The following is a 21,729-nucleotide window of genomic DNA, read 5'->3' on the forward strand; positions in this document are numbered from 1 at the left end:
CTGTTTTCTGTGAAAAAAAAAAAAAAAAAAAAAAGAAAGAAAGGAAAAAGAAAAAGAGAAAAGAAAAAGAAAAGGAAAAAACAAGACAATTTAAAAAGCTAAAAGAAAGGAAGGATTAAATGATCGCCAAGGAAAAACCTTGGATAATACATTATTCTCTAATATGATAGAAAGATCGTACATGGAAACAACAGCGTCCTTCTCTGATAATTTCGTGGCACCTTAACTGACCTCGACCCGAGTTGAGCCATCATCTATAACAAGATAATTCACATCTCTCTCTCTCTCTCCCCTCCTCACCCTCTCTCTCGCTCTCTCTCTCTCTCTCTCTTTCTCTCTCTCTCTATCCTACATTTAGTCTCTCCTCTACGGAGTTAATTCAATCGCTGCAGTTTTCCATGTGGCTGCCGTCGTCCTCGAGCCAATTGCAAACAGCCTGAATCCGTTAGACTAATTAACCTCGTCCTCCGCAGGACACGGGCCGAATGCCAGCTCGTGCGTCCTGTGTCCACGTGTTCCCTATGTGCTAATGTGAGGATGTTATCGCGTGCGCACGCTATCCTATGTGTGTGCGTTTGTATACGTGTTTTCGCGAAACGTAAAACTTTCTTAAACTTTGAACGAACGAACGAATGAACGAACGGACGGACGAACGAATTAAATGAAACGAAACGATACGAAACGAAAGTTAAAATTTACTTGAAGAATTTTAAAGGTAAAACTCATAGGTAGTTCTTAATTTCTCAAGTATTATTAAATCTGATATATAAGTTAAAATTAGATAGATCGTAAACAATTATGAATCGCTCGAAGGATTTCTAATACCTGCTATTAAAAGCTAGACGAATCTTTTACGACGTATTTTCTTAGAGTAGACGAGTCGTTGAGGTTCATCAAGATTGCCGCTTCATCGATCCTTCTCGCGACCTCTTGCAATCTTCTCGTAACTTCAAAGACCGACCGAAGAAGATTCTCTACTTCGACGAAAGCTTCTTCTCTAGAGAGGCGAAGTTATGCGATAGCCTCAAACCCGTTATGGTCGATCGATTTAACATCGACGATTAAACAACAAACGCTCGAAGGCGAGTCAAGCATACCGATCCGATCGTTGTTTATTATCTTTCGTTTTTATTATAAAATATTGTTTATTATTTTTCGAAAAAAAAAAAAAAAAAAAAAAAAAAAAAAAAAAAAAAAAGAAGAAAAAATAGGGGAAAAATACCATGAAAGTGGAAAAAATTGCTCTCTCTCTCTCTCTCTCTCTCTCTCTTTTATTAATCGATAACTTTTGGAAAATTGGATTCGAGTTGGTTTGGTCGAATTGGTGGTGGGCTTTGGAAACACACGATTTTATGTATACGTTGGTCGTATAACTGCAGTAAAAGCTGGCGCGAGCAGCTTCCCCGTGCTGTCGGAATTTATAGGCAACCTCGATAGTCGTGATATCGTCGAGATGGAGATTTTCCAATATTAATAAAGGTTTGCTCGTGCTCGTGCTCGCGCTTCACATAATGTACCGCTTATTTGCTACATTATTAGTCGCGAAAAGTAAGTTTCGAACGACGTTACTTGCGTTATTACAACCGCTATCCTCTCTCTCTCTCTCTCTCTCTCTCTCTCTCTCTCTCTCTCTCTCTCTCTCTCTCTCTCTCTATCTATCTATCTATCTCTCTTCTGTATATAAACATATATATATATATATATATATATATATGTTTATTCGTCTAACTTTCTCCCTTTCTCTCTTTAACTCTTATATTTCGAATGAAAGAAGAAAGGCAAAATTTCTGAAAGGATTCGTATTACTTAAGAGTGTATATATATATACTATTTTTAAGTTTCATATATCCGTACATGTAAATGTATTTAATAAACGTATGAACGTGCACCGATCGAAAAGAGAAGTTGTAAAAACTCTGAGAAGATGAAAGGGAAATCGTTCGCGAAACTTTTTCGTCGCTTCTCTCTTTACCGTAAAATGTTTTAACGATCCTCGTAAAGTTCAACGATTTTTGGCGAACGACCGAAAAGGAGATCGTTATCGGGGATACTTTCGTGTTTACGCTTGGTGTATACAGAGACTTTGCGTCTCGGTGGGTGATATTCTTTGATTATCTCGTAATTAGAGAAAATTTGTTGAGTTAAAGAAGAAAGAGATAAGAAAAAAGAGGATTAGTCATTTCGTGAACTTTACCTTTGTACGAACCATATATATGTATGTAAATATGTACGCGCGTATACATATATATATATGTATATACCTACGTGTATGTCACATCATCTAATAACGACGGAGCTTCAACCTTAACCTTTCGAAGATAGGAGGGATACTAGTTTTATACTTTCACTGTAAACTATGAAAATTTACCACCAGGCGTTTTTCCATTAACCTTTCTCAGAAGTTTAGAACGTATAGGAATATAGATTTTCTATATCCAGGGTGAATTGCAAGAACGAGCCTTGGCACGCGTTGAAAATAATATTAATCTATTATTTTACTTGCGCATGCCTAATGAGACTACCTTTTTTATCTCTTTCTTTCACTCTCTTTCTCTTCTCTCTCTCTCTCTCTCTCTCTCTCTCTCTCTCTCTCTCTCTCTTTGATATCCATACACATGCACGCATGCACATAAGCATTTCTTAATGCTTTAGCATACGTCAGTAAATACATACGTTTACATATTCTCGTCCTTTGTAACGAGGTTTTATCGCAAGCGAAACGCGAAGCGAAGCTTACGATTATCCTCGAAGGTATAACAAGGAGTAAACTGTTCTATATACATATATATATATATATATATATATATATATATATATATATATAAACACACGTAGAGTTTGTATAGGTACATGTGGTAGTTACACCAACGATATTATTCTCATGTCTCTAGGATGACGTGTTATTTATGGAAAACGAAGTTGGAAAGGTGGAAGCGTTTCCGCGATACAAGGTGAACGAGGGCGAGTTCGCGTTTCGTGGCGACAACGATGGTTTATGAGCGTAATTAGGTCTAACGATGCTGCTGCGACTGCAGAACGTAACGTCGTATTAACGTCCGACTCGATGGCCGTTGGTATAATTTTATGGGGGAGCACGATGCTGCTACGGGTGGATATACTTTTCTTATCGTCTCTTTGAAATAGATTTTCTCCCCTTCTCTCCTTCTCTTCTCCTCTCTCTCTCTTTTGCCCTGTACGAGTTTTTATACATTCGCAGATCTTTATCGTTTCACGCTTTCACGAGCTCTAGCGAAATTTGTCGCTCGATTATTCTTTGAATACAAACAAAACAGAAAGAGAGAGAGACAGATAGAGAGAGAGAGAGAGAGAGAGAGAGAGAGAGAGAGAGAGAGAGAGGGATTTTTGTAAATCCAGCGAGTATTCTTGGCGGTTAAAAGAATTTTATTTTCCTACAGCTTGAGTGTATTCATTCAGATCGGATTTGATTTATTCGGTCGCGGAAAGCTTCATCGATAGAGAGACCATTCGAAAGATTAATTTGTACGTGCGTTCGCGTAACGTCACGCGTGTGTGTGTTTTTTTTTTTTTCTATTATTTATTTTGTTGTCGTTTCCTTTTTATTTTATTTCTATTTCATTTCTTTCTTTCTGCTTTTATATATATATATGTATGTATATATATATATATTTTTTTTTTGCACTATTTTTTATTATTTGTATTTTCTCACGAATGAATCACCATTTATATCCTCGGGATAAATTTTATACGCGTTAGATTGGCGGTCTGTTAAATCTCTCTATTCATCTCGAATACAACTCAGATTTATCTACTTACACGGTAAATACAAAGTAGGAAAGGATTAAAACGAGTCAATATAGAAAGCTCTAGGCGCTTTCCATCGTTCTATTTCCACGTCGTTTCCAGGCCATTCGATAGAAAAGCGAACGTAACCTTGCGCTTCCACAAAACACGAGCGACGTCCAATCGAATAACGAGCGGCACTCTCGTTATTTCTTGGCGGTCGGGGATTGCGGTTAGTCGGGCCATCGATGCACTCTAGCTTCTCTCTCTCTCTCTCTCTCTCTCTCTCTCTCTTTCTCACTTACTCACTCTATCGCTCTATCTCTACCGTAACTACGAATCGGCATTATTTCCTGTTCTCTGGCTAGCTTCCAGTACCACACATTTTCTCACATCGGTATTTTAATAAGACCGTCAAGTTCCGACCGTGCTCACCACTGTCGAGCGTGACCGTGACGATCGTAAAATTTCATTGGATTCTATTTATAGTCATTTTATAGCGAATGAATAAGTTATAATAAACGATCTGATTGTAAAACGAAGTAGAAATATCTTAATTATCCATTGGGCATTATTTTAATTACATATCGAATGAATATTCGTACCTATATATATATATATATATGTATGTATGTATGTACGTATGTCGGGGTAAATTTCGTATAAAGAGAATGAAATGAGATTAAAAGAGAGGGGCAGGAAAACGATCGAAAGATCGAATCTTATCGGTGTTAAACAGCGACACAATCGAAATTTCTGACGCTGCTGCCAGTTAACCGCGTTAATTACGATCCAGAAGCGCTTTCCACTCAGCGATTTCAATTTGTTCGTAACGAGAGTGAGAGAGAGAGAGAGAGAGAGAGAGAGAGAGAGAGAGAGAGAGAGAGAGAGAGAGAGAGAGTAGATGCATGTTCCCGTTAACATCGATCGATCGTTCGAATGTTTCGCTATGGACAGTCGCAAATTCGATGTACACTTTTGTTGATGACATTTATGTATCCATATTTACGTACATATATATATATATATATATATATATATACGTACTTGAAAATATTTTATGATAGTTGACAATTAATTTCGTTTTTCTTTTTTTCCTTTTTAACTTGTTTCTTTTCTTTATTCGTTCCCCTCTTTAAATCGCGTTCCATTAAATACGAATCCTTATTTTTATTCTCCTTTTTTCTTTTTTTCTTTTTTTTTTTTTTTTTTTTTTTTTTTTATTCGATTGGATAATGAAAAGAAATAAAGATTGTAAAACGAGAAGATCTAACACGCGTCGATTGACATTCGATATTTCGATCGACTTCCGATAAGCCCGTTTCAACTCGGGAAATCAAATTCTCGAGCGTTCAAGAGGAATCGCATGGTACGGATTATGTATGCATATATGTATATGTCGATAGGTGGGCGCGAAATCGTCTAGGGAAAATAAAGAAAGGGAAAGGTCCCTATATGGAAGGAGGTATGTATGTGTCGCGAGCTACGTGGAAAAATCGATAAACGATTTTGTTCGCGAACGAAGGAAGAAGCGAACGTAAAATAGCTTTTAAAAAGATGTCTCTTTTATCTATCTCTCTGTTACCTTTCTCTTTCTCTCTCTCTCTCTCTCTCTTTATCTATCTTCTTCTCTTTTTCTTTCAATCAATTCGAGTGAAAATTTGTCAAACCAGTTATATCTCCCGAAGATAAAACAATTGTTGAAAAAGAAACACACACACACACACACGTGCGCGCGCACATACCTAAATGAAACAAAATGTAAATCCAAATGTTAGAATCTTCTTTCTTTTTTATTTATAACGATCAATTATAAACGTAGAAAGAACAAAAAAAGAAAGAAAAAAAAGTGAAGAAACGAAACGAAACGGAACTGAACTGAACGGAATCTGAACAAAAGATATTCGTCGTTCGATAACAAAAGTAAATTAATAAACGCGAGACGAGCTTATTGTTCCGCGTTGTTTCATTCGATAAACGTCGGTTGGTTTTACTAAAATCATACGCGTTTTCGCGCTACCAACGGTGAATGGAGGAAAATTGCAAATGCACCTAAATTCTTCCTACTCTCTCTCTCTCTCTCTCTCTCTCACACCATCCTCTCTTCTCCTCCTCTACCAGTTACGTTTTATTCCCGTTCGTTCGCTTTTTACAATGGCCGAATTACGCGCAGAGAAACATCGAAATGCCTTCCTGTATTTGCGAACGACGAAAACAACGACGCACAAGTTTTGGCACGAGTCGTCGCGACGCTTCCTATTATTCGTGATACTGCTCGTTATTTCGAGAGTAAGAGAAAGAGAGAGAGATAGAGAGAGAGAGAGAGTGAGACAAAAGAGAGGGAGGGGGAAAAGTCCTTTTCGCAAGATACATAGTTCGCGTCGTTACTCTTCTCTTTTTGTAATATTCAACGAGAAGATCAACGCTCGTAAAAATATTATTGCGTTTTACGTAAAACGCGACAGGCGATGTGATGCGATGTTTCTTTTCTTTTTTCTTTCTTTTTTTTTCTTTTTTTTTTTTCTTTCTTTCTTTTTTTTTTCTTTTTTTTTTTTTTTTTTTTTTTTTTTATTCTCGTATGTATATCTAAGAGTTCTCATCATCCAAGCGTATAAGGAAATATTTAATATTGGCGAAACTGTTAAAAGATGCAAAAGAAACGTGTTTCCTTTTTTAGCTCTTGCAATAAATTTTGTTGGTAGCATTCTTTATATATATATATATATATATATATATATATATATATATATATATGTATATATAATTTTGTATAAAATATAAAGAAGAAGAAAAATATTTCAGCATACACAGTCTGTATAACGTACATATACATTTATGGATGAGAGTTGTCGCTTCTGAAACGTTTCGTCGTCATCGTAGCCACGGAAGAGAAAGTTGGAGCGTCGAAGTTGCTGCTTCGTGTTCATCGTATTTGAGGAAACACTTTGACTTCTCGATCATCCGATACGATATCGATATACCTACTTCGTCTGGGTGCGATATCACGAACAAACTCCAACATGTATCGGTAATTTCGAACCGTCCGCTTTCCTTCTCTTACGTGCTCATCGATCTCTCTCTCTCTCTCTCTCTCTCTCTCTCTTTCTCATCGAAGATCGGCTGAACGTTGGCAAATATCGAAGTCCTTCTTTGAAACGTCGATGGGAATGATATTTGTACTACATCAAACTCGTTCCTCGACGCTTTTTTAATTAATCATCTTTCGTTAATGCGATCCAATTGATTTTATCGATACGTTTCAATGAAATCAATTTTAATCAAAGATGTAACGTTATTTTTTTTTTATTTTTTTCCTTTTTTTCTTTCTTTTTTTTTTTCTTCTTCTCGTTAATAGCATTTCATGGAACTACTTTGTCTAATCGATCTCATCGAAATATTTCGATAGGCATCGATTACCAGTGAACAAAGTAAAGATGTTGAGATTAAAAAAAAAAAAAAAAAAGAAAAAAAAGAAAAAGAAAAAAGAAGAGAAGAGAAAAGAAAAAGAAATAAAAAAAGAAAGAAGAAAAAGTAAATGGGAACGAAGTTAAATTTTGACGAAACGTAAGAGCAAACTTAATATATACAAAAAAGGTATGGATATATAGGAATAAGCGAAAAAGCGGGTAAAGGGGAAAAGGTAGAACGAAGGAGAATGTCCGGAGGAGTCGTTCTTGACATTAAAAGCAGCAGCCAGCCAGCCAGGCAGCCAGTTGGGATCCTTGAAGTGTTATTGAAAAATCGGGAGATATTACAGTTCGGTAGGGGAAACGAAAGAGAGAGAGAGAGAGAGAGAGAGAGAAAGAGAAAGATCGTCTCGAGCATGAATCTCGTCGTGGGAGAACGGAGATCTAAAAAAGGAGCCTAACGAGCGTCTCGAAGTGCCTCGACGAGGTGTTTCTCAATTTTCAAAAGAGAATATTCCCTCGTCGAGGTCGCCTTTGCACGTTCTCTTGCAGTCTTTGCATCTCTCTCTCTCTCTCTCTTTCTCTCTCTGTATGTGCGCGCGTGTACGTATATGAGTGTGTGAGTGGGTTCGAGTGCGCGTGAGAGCCGATGCGAAATACGAAGTGTGAGGGAAGAAGAGTGATGGGAAAGAGGGAAAGAGAGAGAGAGAGAGAGAGAGAGAGAGAGAGATTCCAGGCTCTATTGGAAGAGCGGAACCAATCCAATCTTCCTTTACGTTCCGCCAAGGCGAGTATCCTCCTCAACTTTATTTCCTCCTTACCCTCTTTTCGCAGTTTACACGGACGTGCCAGTTATTAACCGTCGTTTGTCCGTTTCTCCTTTTTTCCTCTTTCCCCCTTTTGTCTTTCTTTATCTCTTTTTCTGTCTCTCTCTCTCTCTCTCTCTCTCTCTCTCTCTCTCTCTGTCTCTTTATCTTTACTTTCTTCCTGTCTTGTCTCTCTTCTCTTACTTTACGAAACGATCACGGAAATACAAACTTTCTCTCTTTCACGAACTCTCCGAGAATTTCTCTGATTTTAATAAGAGCCTCTTACGTTATTCGAAAGACAGACACGCTTTTAGAATATATTAGAAAATGAGCCGCTTTTTTGTTCCCTCTTTCTATATCTATTATTTTTTTCTTCTTCCTTTTTTTTCCTTTGTTTTTCTTTTCTTTTTTTTTCCTCTTTTTTTTTTTTTTTTTTTTTTTTTTTTTTTTTTTTTTTTTTTTTTTAAACTCCTTTCTACGCTTAACTTGTTATCTAGTTGATAAAAAATAATAGAAAAAAAAAAAAGAAAAAAGTCCTTTTTCAGGTTGAGCAAACATCGAAGTTCGTCTTTGTGAACGTTGCTTTCTTTATTAATCGTATTTCATTTGCATACATCATGCAAATTATATTTTTTACTCTCTTACTCTCTCTCTCTCTCTCTCTATTTCTTTTTTATTTTATATATCTTTACTTTGTAAGAAAATTTGTTTCACCAAGGAGGAAAATGTCGTGAATTATTATAGGCGGTGCTGCCACAAGGTACGGATCTATTCACAGGTGGTTCACATTTACTACCTGCGCTTACCTGCTTGCACGAGAGACTAACGACGGCCTGGATAATACGTTTACGACGACGTTAGTGCTACTATATACTCGTCGTCATTCTGTCGACTCCCCTTTCTTTCTTTCTTCCTTCCTTCCTTCCTTCCTTTCTTCCTTTCTTTCTTTCTTTTTCTCTACCTTTCTTTGTTAACTCGTGAAGCCGTAACAAATGTTAGATTATCGTTGTTCCATTAGACTTGTTCTAATCCGAAAGCTGTGTAAGTACTTATCTAATCTCGTCGTACGGTTATAATCTCTAAAACTCTCTTTCATCTTCCGCTTACTACCGAATGTTTTTAAATCACAAATCGATGGAAAAAGATTCACTCGATAAAAGGATTGTAGAGAAAACTTCGTTTGAACATTATTTTTATATTGTTTTTCTTTTTTTTTTTTCTTTTTTTTTTTTTTTTTTTTTTTTTTTTTTTGTTTCGTTACGTTTCGTCTCGTTTCGTTTCGTTTCATTTCATTTCGTTTCGTTTCGTTTCGTTTCGTTGGGTTGCGTTTACTCGTCACGTTCGATCGAGAGACGACAAGTGGTCCAAGTTACGAATCGAAATATTTGACTTTGTGGTTAGTGTTCAAATACGAATGCACGTACCACGCGTATCTACACTTTACGATTTGAACTTTAAACTTAAGCGATCGTTAAATTTAATGCAATAGTTGCACTTTTCTTTTCGTCCCCGTTCACGGAATCGGGCATTTCGAATCGTTCTAATTAGCAAACTCTCGTGAAACGAGTATCGTCTCTTTGCTTTCTTACTTTCTTGCTTACTCCTTTTTGTCTTTTTTTTTCTTTCTTTCTTTATTCGTTTCTTCCTTATTTTTTCGAATGGCCAAGCCATTCAATAATACTTTGATGTTACTTCTTTTCTTTTCGATAAGTAATCCTTAATGAATATTATTATTACATAATATATTATAAATATTATTATTATATAAATGTTTAATCGTTTGATTTATTTGTTAAACTTCAATTGGCAAATGATCATAAAGATTCGTTAAATCAATTCTAAATAAATCCTTTATTTTTATATCTTATCAATTGCACTACGATAGGGAAGTCATAATTCGTAAAGGTATGCAGTTTCAAGAAGTTTCGTCGAATTTTCATCATATCTCCATCTCTCTCTCTCTCTCTCTCTCTCTCTCTCTCCCTTCCTCTTTCTCTCCCCTCTTCACCCTCCTTTCCACCCTCCTCTCTTACGCCTCCGCTATTTTCCGCATTTCGCTATACGGGATGGCGCCATTAGGTTCTGCTAGTCGATCGATTTCACGGTTCTGGATAAAGGGAGGAAAAGCGAGAAGGGTGAAGGATAGTAGTAGTAGTAGTAGTAGTAGTAGTAGTAGTAATAGTAGTAGTAGAAGGATAGTAGTAGTGACGATGCTGGTGCTGGTGGCGGGAAGAAGACCTTACAGAACCCATTAATGGCGTTACGACGAACCGAGCGCGAATATAATACGCAAGCTGTATTACAACGAATGGCCGTACAGGCGGAATAATTCGCCTCGACGATCCGTGAACGCCCAGAACATGTACGTTCTCATATTCGACATTTACACGCACATATACACACACGTGTGTCTTCTATTTCTCTATCTTTTTCTTTTTCTTTTTTTTTTTTTTTTTTTTTCTATACATTACAACATAGGTAGGTGTCTTCGATTTTGCGTTCTATCCATTTGCATATCGCAATGTTTGATCGCTAGATATGTATTCTAAGATATAGGCCATGAGTATTTTTCTTTTTTCTTTTTTCGTTTTCGATATTTTTACACGAAAGAACTTGAGTTAACAAAACTGATCATATGTTTAACATTTTCTTTCACATTCTCGGGTCAGTCAGGATCGATGCTTATTCAAAAATAGTAGTTTCTTTCCCTTCCCTTTTTCTTTTTTCTTTTTTTTTTTTTTTTTTTCTTTCTTTCCTTCTTTTTTGTTGGTATTCTAAGAATCAGACAATAACATCGACGTCCCGCTGTGAAAGGGTCAGAAAGTTGGTAGAGAGGGTGTTTGAAAATTGCCTCTAAATATATTCTTTCTTCCTTTTTTTTTTTTTTTTTTTTTTTTTTTTTTTTTTCTTTTTTCTTTTTTGAAAGCTTCGTCGTTAAGGAAAACAAAGAAAAGTCATTGTGTTCGCGTAGACGTTGGTAGGTTCAAAGGACTTTGGAATATAGTCATGGTATTTGTAGTAAGGTTACGGACACGACCAGGACAAATCCGCAAAGTATGTCCCGACAATTTAAATTACCATTTAGTATTCTTTCTCTTTTCGTTTTCCTTTGTAATTTCGTTTCGTGATACGCAATTACTTATTTAGTTCGTATATTATAATCGTAAATAATATATCGAATAATAAGAAGAAGAAAGAAGGATATGATATAAAACGATTATTCTTTATTCGTTATCGCTTATCATTCAAACACGAGTATGTCATTGTGTAGTTAAGAAAGTTACTTAAGTATGTGTTTGCGAAAAAGAAACCTGGAGATAGAAACTCAACTATTTTAGAGTAGATCGTTTACTCGCGAGTCCACTTGTGGATTATCTTCTTACCAACGACTACAACTCTCTCTCTCTCTCTCTCTCTTTTTCTTTCTGTCTCTCTTTCTCACTCCGTCTTTCTTAAATGTCGTCGTTCTACTCTTGCACGAAGAAAATTTCAAATCGACGAACTCCATTCGTGCTCCCTTTCGTTCTTAGTTTTCACGGTTTTTTTCAATCGATTGTTCATTCTCATCTTGAAACTCATCTCGAAGAAAGGAAACATAACTTGGAGGAGTAAAATTGTTTTTCCTCGTGGTCGGTGGTATACCATTTCCTATATCTCTCCCATCCTCATTTTTCTCTATCTTCTTTCGCTTTATTTTCTTATCTTTTCAACGAGGAAAAATCTCGGATCTGAGTTGGAGTTTTGTTGGATAATCAAGTTACGTAATAATTAGACGTAAAGTTCGACTCGAAAGAGCTCGACGAAGACGTATGAAAAATTTGGAGATAGAGAATCGGTTGTGGTTTGTAATGGGTATCGTTCGTTCTAAAAAAAAAGAGAACGGGAGAGAGAGAAAGACAGAGAGAGAGAGAGATAGAGAGACACTGAAATGGGCGGGGGAAAGAAAGATCCTTCGAAAGATACTCAACCCAACGTTTCTTTTTCTTTAATTAAAAAGTTTCCACCGAGATGGAACTTTGGGTTTCTTGTTGATCAGCCATTAAGAGAAGTTTGTGGATAAAAGCGTGCTGTGGCGTGGCTTGGAGTTCCTCCTGGACCGATTCAAGAGTACGAGAAAACAGAGGGGGAGAAAGAGAGAGAGAGAGAGAGAGAGAAAGAAAGAAAGGTGGAGCGAGAAGGAGATAGTAAACGAGAGAAGAAGAGCAAGAAAAAGGGAACAGTTAAAACATTTCTGATTCGTTGGGTATCGTATAAATACGTTAATTGCGCCATAAAAGTTAACCGCGAGATTTCTCACTCGTAATCCCCCATTCCTTTCTCTCCTCCACCTCTCCTTTCTCTCTCTCTCTCTCCCTCTCTCTTTCTCTCTCTCTCTCTTTCTTCTTTTCTTTTTTTTTTTTTTTTTTTTTTTTCCACCACTTCCTCTTTATAACTCTTTTTACGATCATGACTCTTTTACGATGTCATTGCACACCATTGTATTTAAAGATTTTCCTCCTTACCGGGAATATTTATTCATTTTACTCAATTTAGGTGCACGCGCGTTTCTCTCCTTTCTTTTGGTTTTTTCTCTTTTTCTTTTTCTTTTTCTTTTTTTTTTTTCCTTTTATTTTCTTTTTTCTTTTTCAAATGAAAACTTATCTTCCGAAGACTTCTTTGTGATATTGTACGAGATAAGGAAGGGATGTTGTTGTCGATGATGATTAAACAAAAAAATAGATTAGAAAATAAAAGATTCGAAATATATATATATATATATATATATAGAGAGAGAGAGAGAGAGAGAGAGGGAGAGAGAAAATTGTGTAAAAAAAAATATTTGTGTAGATCGTTATATTACGTAAAATAATAAAAAGATTGCGAATAATAATGTGATAAAGAGTAAATTCAGTTTGGCCAATTCTTACGAGGCATTCGTAGGCGTGAAACATTCCAAAGTGGCGGAGAGGTACGCGAAAGAGTAAGTATTACTACGTATCAACGCGAGAACGGCAATGACGTCACTCGGCCTCGTACTTAAAGTTCTATTCTCAACGCATCAACGGCCACGCATTCATGCAGCGTTAATATGTTGGGGGCTCTCGCGCGTGGAAACACGTTTCTTTGTCGTCTTTGTCGTCGTCACGGTTTATCGTCTCGACTCGCGATAAAGCAGCTCTCTTCAAGAGGTCGAGATTATCGGCTCATTAAACTCGCGCGGTTTAATGTATCACAATGTTAATATATATATATAAATATATATATATATATATATATATGTATGTTTGTTAATCGAGTAATTCTGCCGTTCTGTTTGTTTGATGTGAACGACCACTATTACTCTCTTTTTACGCGATCTAATTATTCATGAAAAAATTGAACGATATAAAAGGTATTCGTTAAGTTCAAAAGTACCATCCATCCATTTTGTTCAGTAATATAATTTTATTTATTTATTTTTTCTATCTTTTTTCCCTTTTGTCCATTCTCGTTAATTACTAATATGATCGAATATATATATATATATATATATATATATATATATATATATAAATAAATTCATATATTAATTTACTACCTACGCGAGAATTAAATTAATGTGATCTATTTATTTGTATGAAATTTCTTCTTTATTTCCCATAGGACACGGATCGCGAATTCGCATTTACAAATCGAATCGTCAACGGTATCGGATAGAGTGTCATCTTTGATCACGCGTAGGTAGGCCAATGCGATTTTAATTCGCGGCTATTTCTGGCATGGATTGGCTGCATCGCGGTCGCTACGTCAGCCATTTTGATATACGATCACACCGAAAACGTATTCAACATTAATGCAATGTGTTCGGCCTATATATCGGTGGGAACGTGCGTTCGTTCCGTGAGCGACATAACGAGAAGGGGAAAGAGAGAGAGAGAGAGAAAGAGAGAGGGAGGAAAGGAGAGAGAGAACGAATAAATGTGGACGTCGCGTTAATTCGACATTACACGTTATTAGCACGGCGTAAAATCGCTGACGGATCGTCACGCTTAATGGCCGTTGTTGCACTCGGCCCTATCGATGCATGCCTTCAAAAGTGGTTAATTATGATTCATCGTGGCTTCTACGAAAGCCAACTCGACCGATCAAAAAACGGATCGCTTTGCCGATAAACGTTCAATTTGCTGTAAAAAAAAAAAAAAAAAAAAAAAAAAAAAAAGAGAGAGAGAGAAAAAGAAAGGGAACAAAAAGAATAAAAAACAAAAAATATCCGGTATACGAGCCATCATCATTTATTTATTTCCACCCCCTTCCTTCCCCCTTTCCCTGTATGTAAAAAATAATTTATACATCGGTATAGAGTATACGTATTTTGTGGACGAGGATTACTTTCCGCTTGTGAATTTTAGATGTTATTAAAAACCATCGATTTAAAGCCCTGTCCAACGTCAAAACGATCGTTCGAGTTACGTGAAATAAAAAAGGAAAAGAAAAAAGGAAAAGAAAAAAAAAAAATATATAGTAAATAAATAAAACAAGGGAAAAGGATACGGAGTGATTAATGATATTTCACTTATGCAATTTCTCTATGATTTTGTAAATTGTAAATTCATGTAGTGGCTACGATAAGACGAGGATAATGAAAGAAATGATCGAAGGAAGAACATGCTTTGAAAGCGTTAGAAATTTCTAATCGAACGTGGATCGAAAGGTGAAAAGAAGCACTGACAGGAATAGGATTTCGTATTCTTCTCTTTCTCCTCTCTCTCTCTCTCTCTCTCTCTCTCTCTTTCTCTCCTCTTTCTTTTCTAGTAGGTAGGTACTACTCGAAAGTGATCCGACGAGATCGCGTTGTACACGCTCGTAGTCGAACCAATTAGTTCGACTGCTACTATCGACGAAGTCGCGCTTCGTTATCGCTGTTAAATTCACACAAAGTCTCTCCTTTCGTAGTTAAAAGAGCGAGGGATGGACCAAGGGAAATGAATTCAAACGAGCGACGTGCGAGTAGTGAAGAGAGATAAAGAGAGAGAAAGAGAAAGAGAGAGAAATACGTACCTTTCGTATTCCACGTCAAAGGCGACTGCAATGGCGTACCAATTAGCGAAAAGGTCGTTTCTACGATTAAACGATATCACGGTTAAATGTGACTTATCTATCTGAACTAAAAACTACTTCCCTACGGAAATGGTTAATTAACGCGTTAATGTGGTTTTCTCTTCTTTCTTTCTTTTTCTTTTTTTTTCTTTTTTTTTTCTTTTTTTTTTTTTTTTTTTGGCTTTTGTTGTTTTTTTTTCCTTTTCCTCTGTTTCTGTAAATATTTTTTCTCGCTTTTTTTTATATAGATATTTATTTCTTTTTTTTTTCTTTTTCTCTTTATCTCTTCCCCCTTTTTTTTTTTTTTGTTTTTTCATTTCTTTTTCTTTTTTTTTTTTTTTTTACAGCTTCATTGACTTATAAGAGCGACACTTACGAATCTTATTTCGTTTGATTTAAAGGGAAATGATCGTATCGGCGTGTACTATCTCGCTTGAAGCCTGAGAACACTGATATTTTATTCAATACTACGGCCTCGTTTAGTTCGATTTTCTCTCGAGAAATGAAAACGAAATGTACGGGAAATAGAAGGGAGTAAAATAAATAAATTTTCGACTATCGCAGAGGACATAGTCAACTTTTTATTTTACTGTCTCTCTCTCTTTTTCTTTCTCTCACTTTAACTTTCTTCTTTCAAGTATAGAACAATCCAAACGTGTACAAGCGTATCGCATCGAAATATATTCGATTTACGAATGTGTACGGATAAGTTGAAACATTAAATCATCAAAATGTTTCTATCGGGTTTTGCTCACGAATCTGCACGTGACTCTGTTACGCGTAATGATGCTCCGTAGATTAAGTTCTATATTACATGGCTACTGGTGGTTCGTTTCAAAAGCAACCGGGGTTAACCACTATAGATCGGTCCCTATACCTACATAAGTATATACATATGTACGTACATATGTACGTATATATATATGTATGTTTACTTTATTCCTCGAGAAAATCTCAATTGATCTCAAAAGAGAGAGAAAAAAGGATGAGAGGAGGGGAAGAAAAAAAAAAAAAAAGAAAAAAGAAAACGCATTTAAAAATTGATTATTATTCATCGTGCGAGTTACAAGAAATTTCCTTAGGATTTATTTTAATTATTATTGACATATAATAAAATTAATAAAACGTGTTGAAGGGGGAGGGATTAAGCATATACCCATTTGGTATATGTTTTCTATTTCTTACGTTTCATAAATTGCTTCGAAAGAGTGATCATTTTCTTTTTTTTTCTTTCTATTCTTTTTTATTTTTTTTTTTTTTTTTATTTTTTTTATTTCTTTTTTTTTTTTTTTTTTTTTTTTTTTTTTCTTTTTTTTTTTTTTAAGAAATTTCCTGAAATAATAATCGTAAATTGATAATATTGCCGGATTGGATATCATCGGAATAGTCTAGACGGAAAACGTTGATCTATAGCCGAACGATTTTTAGGAGAGCATATAACTCTTTCATTCGGCTCGACTCGGTAACGCGACGGATATATGCCGGCAGGAAGGTGGCATAATTTAATCGTTAAATTAATCGATGCCTCGGTCGAGTGCACTCTTTGACAAATTGCCGCGTTGGCCCGTGTGCGGGTAACACACAGCGTACGGGATATTCGAACGCGGCATAGCAATTTCGCCTAGCAGAAACAAGCGCGTCGTTCGTCAGAGATGACACGTCGGAACCTGAACGAGACAAGGAAAATACCATTGTGAAAATACCAAATTTTGATTTCGAGAATTTCGACGGGTGAAAAAAAGAAGAAGGAGAAGAAGGGGAAAAAAAAAAAGAAAAATCAGACATTCCTTTTTTTTTTTTTTACGACGTATATTTTTTTTCTATATTTATTTTGTCTGTAGTTATTTTTTTATTTTTTTCTTTTTCTTCTTTTTTCTTCTTTCATTCTTTTTCACATGGATTAATGATAATCAAAGCGTTGTTGTTTTATGTATGCGCACTTGGACCGACAGTGAAAATCGATTCGACGAATGAACCTGATCTCAGGCATAAGCTATCCTTTGAACAACGGAGAGAGCAATTAAGCAGATTTTTCCTACTCCAGTCCCTCTAGATTTTCTCTTTCTTTCTTTCTTTCTTTCCTTCCTACCCTCTCTTTCTCTTTCTCTTTTTCTCTCTTTCTCTCCCTCTCTCTTTCTCTCTCACACACACACCCACACTTCTTCTCTTTCGAATCCATCCACTTATACTACGCCAATGTGATTTATTCTGCCAATTATCGAATCGTTTCTCTTTCTACGAGATTTCATGGGCACTTTGTCGTGCCGTTTGTATGGTCGTACTGTGGAAAGGTTACTGAAAGTACACGATACCGAGAACGAGGAAAGTATCGTTAACATTGTGATCTTTAGTACTTACTTGCATTTAATATATATATATATATATATATATATATATATGTGTGTATTTTTTTTCACGATACAACGCAACATGACATGTATTATGTAAAATTAAGCCTGCATAAAAAGTCAATTGTATTGAAGCGCCGATAAGATCGGACACAGAGGGTGGTAATTTTGAATCAATTTCTCAAAGATATCAATTCCATGGTAATAATAGGACGGGACAATGAAGAGTCATCAATTACTACCCTCTTGAAAATTCAATGAAGCCATTAAAAGGATGAATGGCGTCGGGGTGTACCTTCGCGTTGTATCTTTTTAGCCTTCTCTTCTTTACTGTTTCTACTTTTCTACGAATCTTTCCCTTCTTTGGGTTTCGAGAATGGTGGCCCAATTAAAAAGGCACCATTCGAGTATCTCGAATCAGTCGAGGAGTTTCTCTTTTCCTTAAGGAGAGGAATCCTTCGTCCTTCCGTTTTAACGACAATCGTGGTTTACCTCTGACTAACGTATAGTCGTTTAAAGCGTACTCTTCTTGGTCCTCTTCAGACGATAAATTAATAACAATTTTCCGTCGTCTTCGTCCTCATCATCGTTGTTGTCTCTCTCTCTCTCTCTCTCTTCCTTCCTCTTATTTTATTCTCCTTCAATCTACATAATGCGGCTCGAATTTGAATGCCTTCTTAATTACGCTCTCGGAAGAATATCGAAGATGGTGAGATACCGTTGTGTTTTATTGTCTCGTTAACGAAGAAACTAAATGTAATTTTCCTTGTTCGATCTTTCTTGGAATAGTATTTTGTTTTTTTTTATTTCTTTATTTTTTTTTCTTTTCTTTTTTTCTTTTTTTTTTTTTTTTTTTTTTTTTTTTGATAAATAATGTAATCGCAATGATAACAGAAAACTTCGATTTCGACGTTTCCCTCCTTCTCCCTCTTTCTCGTTTTCTTTTTCTTTCTTTCTTTCTTTCTTTCTTTCTCGTTGCCTTTATCTTTTTCTCACGGTTACCTTTCTCGTCACCTTTACCAAGAGGGAAACAGAGGCCGAGCGTGTCTCAACATAAATAATTTATCTGGAAAGCGGAGATGGGAGGTGGTGGTGGTGTTGGTAGTGGTGGTGGTGGTGGTGGTGGTAGTGGCGGTGACGATGGTGGCAAGAGTGTGCGTTCCATTAAATATGAAATCCAATATAAACTTTTCCACCAACGACGACGAGCGTCAGACAGCCCTTCCTTCCTTCCTTTTACGTGTGTATATACCTATGTGTACGCGTGTATTACACCATAGACGTCGGCCCTTTAAAAAGCATTCGCGGTCGAGCTTGCGTTTTACACACAAAGAGAAAAAAAAAAGAAAAGAGGAAAAAATAAATAAATAAATAAAGAAAAAGAAGAAAACAGAAGTAGAAAAAAGTATGAAATCGGATAAAATCGTTGGGCGTATCGTGTTATCGAGAGGGATGATAGGAAACTGATAATCGAGAAATTAAAGGGCACGTAGAGCTCGAAGTTTGTTCAATTTTTTTTGTTTTTTTTTTAAATAACCATTTCTCCTTCGAATATACCGTTTTATACGCTTATTAAACCTACGATTTATAATACAATCGTTTATATGCTAGATCAGAACACATTTTACATGACCTTTATATGATCTTTAAATTGTTTCAATAATGTAAACGAATCGACGATAATTCATTCTCATTCCCTTGGAATTTCATTATTGTCACTTTCAGAAGCGATAAGAAAAAAAAAAAAAAAGAAAAAATAAAAAAGAATTCTTTTCGCACCTCTGACGCATTATCCTGTCCTTCTTTCTTTATCATCTCTAGCGTTGCTCAAGTATATCCTCGGGCGTAACTCGGAAGCTATAACTCTCTCAAGAACTTGTCTTAATTGGCCTTGCTGAAAGAACTCGTTTCGTTGAATCGTCTTAAACGCTCGATTAAGCATACTTTTTCAAATCGCCGAGTATAAATATTAATCGAAGCTTTGTAGAGGAGAAAGAATAAAAGAAAGAAATAAGATCTCAAGGTTTTTATTCGGTCGAGTCAGTCCCTTGAGTCTGACGACTATGTAGTACACGATCGCGAGGGTAGGCGCGTGCTTTTGCGCGTTCGTGATTCTCTCTTCCTTGTCTACAGAAGGGTGGAAGGCGAAATAGGGTGAGGAAGGGAGCATATCGACGTTTAATCAGACACACCGTTCGCATACTGATGCAACGCCAACGCTAGTGCAAACACACTGGCCATCCTTCGTTCTCTCTCTCTCTCTCTCTCTCTCTATTCGTCCTATTTCCCCTTCCTTTTGTTTTCCACTTTTTTACAACGTGTAAAACACTGTGCCTATTTAGGTACATCGTGATTTTCTTCTCCCTCTTTTTTTTTTTTTTTTTTTTTTTTTTTTTTTAAACACCTAATGTTGCATCAGGAACTAACTAAAATCTTTCTTAAAGAACAAGATATAATTTCGTTATCAAAAGTAATCTAATTATATATCTCTAAACTTTTTTTTTGTTTTGTTTACAGAATGCAGAGACAAAATCGGAACGGCTTGGAGGTGGAGGTTGCGCCGATGCGTCCTATAAGCACGGCCGGCTAATAGCCCGCAGCCCATCCCCGACACCCTGCAGCCACACCAGGTACCTCTTTTGCTTCAATTCTTTCTTTTTCTCTCTCTCTCTCTCTCTCTCTCTCTCTTTATTTTTTCTTCTTTTTTTTCTCCTTTTTCACACTCCTTTCGTACTCGGCCCATATAATCGTCCCTGCATTTTCGCTTTATCGTACGACAACATGCAACGTGGCTACGTACACCTGTCCTCTACCTTAGGCGAAAAATAGGCACGATATTCTCTTACGAGTTATATAAATGTATAGATAAGAGAGAGAGGGAGAGAGAGAGAGAGAGAGTGAGAGAAATATAAAAAGTATTAAACTGGTAAGAGTTTTATAAATAATAATAAGAATAACTCGTTCAACGAGAAATATTGATTGAGGTCATTGAAAAACTAGAATCGTTGAAACTAAATTAATATTTTTTTTTCTTTTCTGTCATCGAATGTTTTTTCCTCAAAAGAGAACCTTGATTTTTTCGAATTATTTTTAAAATGAAGATATACGCAAGGATAAATTTAAATTAACGTTCAATCTTCTAATACGAAGATGTTTTTATTGTTACGTACGATAATCAGTGATACGCGGAAACCTATAAACACATGTGACAACGAAAAAGTAATACAGTTGAAGCACACGTGCGTACGTGTACACGTTTACTCGTCGCGCAGTAACGAGCGCTTCCGTCGTCTCACTTTGCAAATAATTCCGGTCGTTGCTTTTAATGGCGCACGGACCTGACCGCGCTATGTACGTATATACGCACGTAGATACCCTATCTGCGTATATACATTTGCTCACAGAAGTGTATCATAGTATTGCTTGTAAAAAAGAAAAGAAAAAAGAAAAAAAAAAAAAGAAGAAAAAGAAAAAAATTGAAGAAGTATTCTAAAACAAGTGAGGCGACTATTCGTAGGCAATTGACTCGCTTGGATTCGAAAAAAGGGTGGGGAGGGGAAAAAAGAAAAAAATGAGAAAGAAAAGTATATGTGCTTCCTCTCTCGCGGTCGTTGATTTTCGCGCTCGTTAATTTACGTTTTTCTTCGAGCCAGTGATCACAGATTAAAATTATACCGAGGTAATTAACGAGAGCTTTGTCATAACCTTTTTTTTTTATATATATATATATATATATATATATATATATATATATATATATATATATCTTCTTGATTTACAACACGAAGTTTCATTTTTACTTGAGTATGAAATATAGAAAAAGAAAGAGTTTGTTTTGTTCTATCCGGTAGGATTATACAGAGAAATTCATATTGTTTAATATATTAATAATAATGTTTAACTGGATGAAAATAAATCATTTCTTTTTTCTTTTTGTTTTCCTTTTTCTCTTATTTTCTTGTCTGTTTCTTTTTTCTTTTTCTTTTTTTTCTTTCTTCTTTTTTTTTCTTTTTTCATTCGTTAGTCGAGTGCGAGTTTACGCGAGTATACTTTTGTAAGGAACTGTATCTAATGCCTCTCGCCTGCAGCTGCGATAATAAGAAGAGTCCGCGACTCGGTTGGACGTTTCTGATTAAAGTGAATTGATTGCATCGACGACACCGTGGATTTATGGACTCTGCTCGAGTATCAAGGTTTCGCGAGCGAACTAAGCGAAGGAAATTATGCTATGTCCTCTCCTCCTCCTCCTCTTCCTCCTCCTCCTCCTCCTCTTCCTCCTCCTCCTCCTCTTCCTCCTCCTCTTCTTCTTCCTTCTCTTACCTTTACCACGTTGTTTACGGTAAAATC

General features: G+C 36.1%; 1 protein-coding gene across 10 annotated transcripts in view; it reads left to right on the plus strand.

Annotated features, from left to right (window-relative positions):
* Positions 1 to 21,729, plus strand: part of LOC124950671 (mucin-5AC-like) — a 189,383-nt gene that overhangs the window by 118,306 nt on the left and 49,348 nt on the right. For all 10 annotated transcript variants that reach the window (XM_047497702.1, XM_047497713.1, XM_047497692.1 and 7 more), the window contains one exon: positions 19,900 to 20,012. The gene's annotated coding sequence lies outside the window, so the exon portion shown is untranslated. The remainder of the gene's footprint in view (positions 1 to 19,899; positions 20,013 to 21,729) is intronic.

This window comes from Vespa velutina, chromosome 1 (genome assembly GCF_912470025.1).
Source record: "Vespa velutina chromosome 1, iVesVel2.1, whole genome shotgun sequence".
Classification (NCBI taxonomy): Eukaryota; Metazoa; Arthropoda; class Insecta; order Hymenoptera; family Vespidae; genus Vespa; species Vespa velutina.